This window comes from Pyxicephalus adspersus, chromosome 1 (genome assembly GCF_032062135.1).
Source record: "Pyxicephalus adspersus chromosome 1, UCB_Pads_2.0, whole genome shotgun sequence".
Taxonomy (NCBI): Eukaryota; Metazoa; Chordata; class Amphibia; order Anura; family Pyxicephalidae; genus Pyxicephalus; species Pyxicephalus adspersus.
Window position 1 is genome coordinate 100,354,257 of NC_092858.1, and position 6,411 is coordinate 100,360,667.

Below are 6,411 nucleotides of genomic sequence, written 5' to 3' on the forward strand. Positions count from 1 at the left end.
CAACATAAAGAGCAGAACTGGAATAAAGTATCATGGAACGTGCATTGGATACAAACAAGTGCAATATTGTAGTCATCAATAAAACTTTGGACATACAATATTTATTTAACGTATACATTTTTTCTTAGAAGTACCTCCTGTTGTTTAAAACTACTAATCGGATAAAAACAGTAGAGCTTTAAAAAACTGCTATTGTGTATTTTTACAATATTTTGCAATCACTGATATGTTTTAGATAACGGCCTAGCCTGAACTGTGCTCTGAGTCAATATCATACCACAACATATCAACCTAATATGATTTTTTTTTGTGGGATGATACAATACATTTTTAGCGGGATGATACAATACATGATGACACATGTAAACATTTTCTAACATCCATTTTTGTTTCCATAAAAATGTATAATGAATATTTTTTTTTCACCTTTTTGATGCAATTGTTGTCATAACATCAGTGACAAGTTCTTCTTAAATGATCACAAAAGATTGTTTTCAGTGATGTCCATCACACTTTCCCATGAAGTTTACAACTGAATGAGAACATGCAAGGATTGAAAATGTTAGTGTCTGTGAAATGAACGATTATTACTTTTTTTATTTTTACAAACCACCTGACACTACTATGTATGGGCAAAGGTAACCCATTCAATGTAGAGATGTACATAAAAAAAAGACATCCATCCTGCTATTAAAATGTTAAGATGTTAAAAAGGTGAATTCTAACTGTCATTGAATGACATTTAATTTGCTAAAGAACCATAGGCTGTTTATAAAAACAAAGGCCACATATTTACTGCAATATGCTTTATAGATGTGGGCTTCACTACATCAGTTTCAGGACGCTGAAGCTTGCACATACAAACAGAACATAATGCGAGTTCTATGAAAAAAGGCGGCAGTTCCAATGTTAGCTCTATTCAACAAAGAAAGCACCATATTGCTGTGCTCAGAAAACTTTCTGTAAATGAGGTTTGCAACACAACAAACAGTGAATATAGTTATACATTGTTCTTTATAAACATTCCCCTCTGTGTTATAAAACATGGCAAGTTATTTAGGCTGAATTCACACAAAATTTTGTTACCTCGTGTAACATTATTTTGCATAGCACCCCCCAATGCACTTAGGCAATGGCCCCTGAAACTACCGGTAGTACAATTGTTCTGATATGTACAGCTGTCAACCAATATACTGTACCACAAAGCATTGGTTGTTTTACAAAAAAATGTCACAATTAGTGAATGGCATTAGTGTGCTGTCAATGCACATAAATGGGCCCTTTTAAAATCCAGCGTTTTTCATCCTTTGTTACAGCTCAGTGCTGTTGATCTCCTGCAGGGACTTTTTGTCTATATCAGCCTTTCTCAACCTTTTCACCCCTAAAAAAAACTTCTAAATAGTTTTGAAGCCTCAGGGAACTCCTGCCTTAATCAATTATTGGGGGGCAGTTAGGGAAAAAAACCCTTAAATTGGTGGTCAGTGGCAAAAATGTCCCCCCTGGTTTCATGCAGCTAGCTCTACCAAATGGTGTTGGTCAATCAGCCACAGTTCCAGGAACCCCTAGCAACTTCTGGAGAAATTTCTTAGGGATTTACAGAACCCTGGTGGAGGATAACTGGTCTATATGGACTGCAGTGTTGGATGTATGGTATTTCTCAGAGCTTGTAGTCCCTATTAGGAGAGTGTGTAACTGAGTGGCAAACTAAAGGAACAATTGGAAGACCGGGACATAGAGTATTTGCCCAACATCAGGAAGTGCCTGAATATTAGAAAATTGCAAATTGAGAAATATTGGATATTTCATTTGTTACAGTTACATCTTAAAGATTACAATATATGAAATTGTAGTTACTAGGTTTACATATGGTCTTAGAGTAACTATGTATATTTACATAAACAATATGTATTCTAATATTAATAAAGGTAACCCTTATCAGGAACAATTTGACCATTAACAACATTTCCTTTGTTACTGTGTCATAATATGATGATTTATACTTGAACTATGTTTCCTTCAACCATTGAAACAGTAGTTTCCATCATATGACATACACGTCATATGACATTACACTGTATGTTTGTGAAGTCGATAAAGACATTCCTACAATGGCTGCTCACTACAATTAGTTCATCTACCTTGGAACTGGTTAAACTGGTTTGCAGGTAACTCACCCAGGTCAGTTAACACACCCAAAAGAAAAAACAGTATGACACTTCTCTCAAAGAACCAATTAATAAATGTTATTACTGTAATCCAACACGGAAACGTGATCTAAAATCTCATTTACCTATTGTTGTCAGTGGATAAAATTTAAATTTGATTGCAAGCAATATATGTTAATCTGGATTGGATAATAAGAAAAGGACAATGTAGAACATACACTACAAGGCATGGAGCTGGCCTAATTAAACCATGATTTTCAGTTTTTACAGAGTTTTCCAGATTATATGAATAATTACATCAACTACATTTCAGATGTTCATACAGTGATACTAAACTATGTTTCTAGTTTTTTTGAAAAAACTTTGTTTTAGGGACACATGAGCAAAAATGAGTTAAAAGGACAGCTACTAGCACAAAGTATGTAGGCAATAGACACACCCCTGCCATACCCCCAATTACGCAAAATAAAAAAACTTCGTATGCAAAAAGAAACATTTTTTCATTACTACTTTTCCCTTATACTGGCTTCTCAAATGATCTCAGACCACAAATAGGGATAACAAAAAAGTTTTATAATGCAAGCTTTCAGGGAGTTAATCTCCTTCTGACATATTTTCAGATGTTGGATTGACATCTGGAAATATGCTTAAAGAAAAGAACTAGTTCCCTGAAAGCTTGCATTGTAATTTTAGTTAAGTTAGCCATTAAAAGGTATCATCTTTCTTACAACACCATGTTTTTTTACCTACATTTTCTCTTGGCAAACATGGTACAGAAACAATTTATTTTGGTGCGTTGCCCAAATTGTAAAGCAGAGCTGCTGCTAATATATTCCCTGGATATGTCCTGGATCATGTTTGACTCTATAAAAAATTAGAAAAAGGCTTCATATTGAAACCTGCCTTTGAAGATGGAGCTAGCTTCTGCTTTGATGTCCATCTTTACTCTTTGCATTTATTACCAAGGGATGAGTTGATAAAACAAACCCAGATAACCCTATTACCTTGTCACAACAGTTGTATTGTTTGCTGGATGGGGCTTCTGTTTTTTTTCAAATAATATATCAAGAAGAACTGTACGAGCAACATATTTGGTGAATTGACTTTCTTTTCCCCTTCTCGAGTCAAAGATTCCCTCATTTTCCATTCTGAATTCTGTTGGGCAAAAGAATATTAAGCTAATTGGAAGGCAGATTGGCAGATATGTATACCTATACCATTAATGTGCATCTAGAGCCAAAAATGTATTTTTCAGTTTTGGATGGAAAAATAAAAAGTTGAAGTGATTGTATCTTGCTTTCCTATGTAGAATCAAAAAGAAGTGATTAAAAATTTTAAAAAAATAAGGGGAATCCCCTCTTAAATAGTTGTTACCTGTACTAGTGGCAGCTTACTTGTAGTTCCTGTAAGAAAGGTCATCCGGCCAAACAGAAAAAGTACATTTCAAAACAGGGACACAGATGGCAATAAATCCTAATAGGGGTTCTAACCCCTACCCACTTTATCTATAACAGAGACTAAAAGCTTTGTCCTTTGACACTTCAAAGAGACAGTGTCTGTATAAACCATCCCACTAACAATCATCTTTCTAGGAGCACTGGCATCTCCTTCCTCTGATGGCACTAAAAAATATGTAATCTTGAATCAGAGTCTAAGGGAAGCAGTGCATCATTTGCAACCTCTCTATCATTTGTCAATTCTTGGGCCTTGTGTTTTGCCACTAAACCAAAGCACACATGTCTGCCATGTGAAAGGAAGAAACTTGATCTCCCATACCCAGAAGTATTTTGTATTTTACACTGGCTGGCGCAGAAGAAGAACTAGGGGGTTGCTGCTATGTAAGTGTTAGTGGGTAAGCACCTTTTTACATATACTATCACCATGTTTTGAATAGCTGAAATGACAGTGTCTCCAGTGTCTACAGTGTCGTCAGGCAGGGTATTTATTGTAGAAAGGGGATGTACTTTAAGTGCAGTAAGCATTCTTACTTGCCTGATCGCCATTTCTCAATGGCAAAATTTGCACATGCATTGGTTGCTGGTATACCAGCACATCATAGCTTCCCCTGTGGCTGCTGGGACTGAATGAACTCCTGTGCACATGTGTGAGAGATACACGGCCAATAAAGATGGCTGAAGATTAAACCAATGAAGAGAAGAAGAAAGAAGATGGCAGGACCTGCAATTAAATTGGAACAGGTGAGTATAAAATGAGTTTGGTTCTGCTTTAAGCATGTTTAAATACATTTGTAACTGTTTTAAAAACATGTATTTTTACCCACCTAAATTATCAGTAAACATTTTATCAGGTCATGACAACCCTGTGTTTTATGAATATGAATTACATTTCCCTCAATTATTTACAATGTAGAGCAATAAATTGTTTTGCACATGCAGATGAGTAGAATAAGTTACAATATAACTGTTCTTTGTGCACACAACAAGCAATTATTTTGCCAATTCTAATATTGTACTGGTTGGTTTCAAAACGAAACAAATATATTTTCTCCAAAAGCGGTAGAAGCACAAAAGTGTACCGATTTGTACCGAGAAACAAATGAACCAGATAAGTACAGTACAGGTACTAAAAATAAAAAATATAGACAGTTTTTTTTTCATTACTGATGGTAATTAAACTTTTTCTAGCCAGAACAGATATCTGATATGTTGCACAGAACAGGACATTATCAACTAACAGGATTTGATCAACTTATTTTGTTGCACTTAATACATAGGTATAACAAAACTATTTGAATGGTATAATTAACAGACAAAAGGGAGCCAGTAAGAGAAGATTCATTTTAGGTAATAAATTGGTTTTAAGAGGAGAAAGATTACACTGAAAATTAGTTCAGTTCAGACACATGCCATGACAGGCACTTCAAAGTCAGACTGGCACATTGCCAGATGCTAGCTGCCAGTACTGCTGTGCATTTCAACATTTTACAAGGGGTGGCTGCTGGCGGTACTGAACCATTCACTGCCATTCCCTATTAATTCTCTTTAGGCTGCTGAGGGTAGCATCTCATACCAGGAAGCTGTTTAATGGCATGAGGAAGCACTAACTGCACCTCAATCTCCATGCTAGGCTTAAAAACTCAAGGGTGGCTTTATTGCCTTCCATCTGAAAATGTAAATTGTCTGGCTGTCATTATCCAATGGCTTGACCTGGAAAATGTGTAATGATTAGGTGACTCTGCATGCATGTTTTGATCACTGATTCAGAAAGCATTGCTGGAATAATGAGGCTGAGAGGACAGTGCTGGAGATTGGGCAAGTGTAGCAGCCAGAGCAACATTTTTATTTTAAAGAAATGCTGTGGACTGAAGTTTAGATTAGTTAGGGCTAAATTTAAGCTCAGAAATTAATTTGTTTTACATTTACTATACAAAATGAGGTGTCATCCTCTTAGAAGGGAAAGACTTAATATCTTCAGAACACAGATAAATATGAATAGCAAAATCAAATGAAAGATTTTCACATTTGCAACATTTTTTTTCTAATCAAACGAGAAGAGCGATTAACAAGAAGAAAATTTTGTTAGGGTACTTTTACCTAATAAAACATAAAGGGATCTATGTATACCACATGTTCACAAAGGATTTATTTAGAATATGTATGATTAATCAGTAAATGTTCACTCACATTTTTAAGTGAATCCAGGGTGGAAAATATGTCCATTTTTTTGTGAATCTTGGGTAAAAATATTCTTAATAATAGATACCATAAAGTTAGAATATGTTTGTGTAAATGAATCACTAGTAAAATGTGGCTTTAAAAAAAACAGGAACCAATAAATAGATAAGATAGAATGTCAGTGGGGTTAGTTTGTTACCCAATGGATAAAAACATTAAAGCTTTACCAACAATTCTATTTTTCTAAACACTCATTCCAGGATACATAATGGGGGTTTGACTTCTAGAAATAAAAATTAGGAGAAAACAAGTATCCTACAAATATATATTTATATATATATATAAAAAAAAAAAATATATATATATATATATATAATGCATTTTACACACCAACTTTAAGCTGCCTTTATACACAGAGACTTCAACTATGTAGGTGTAATCTAATTGGCCTGCAAGTAATATGAATGCTCAATTCATTTGAAAGTTCGTTCCCTGACAAATGGTTTCCTGACATGGAAATGAGATTCACCATGGCTGCTATTGCTGACTTCTCTTTCTATCAAAATTGGCCCCTTGGTTGCCGATGCCAAGCCTCGTATTCAGTATGTCAG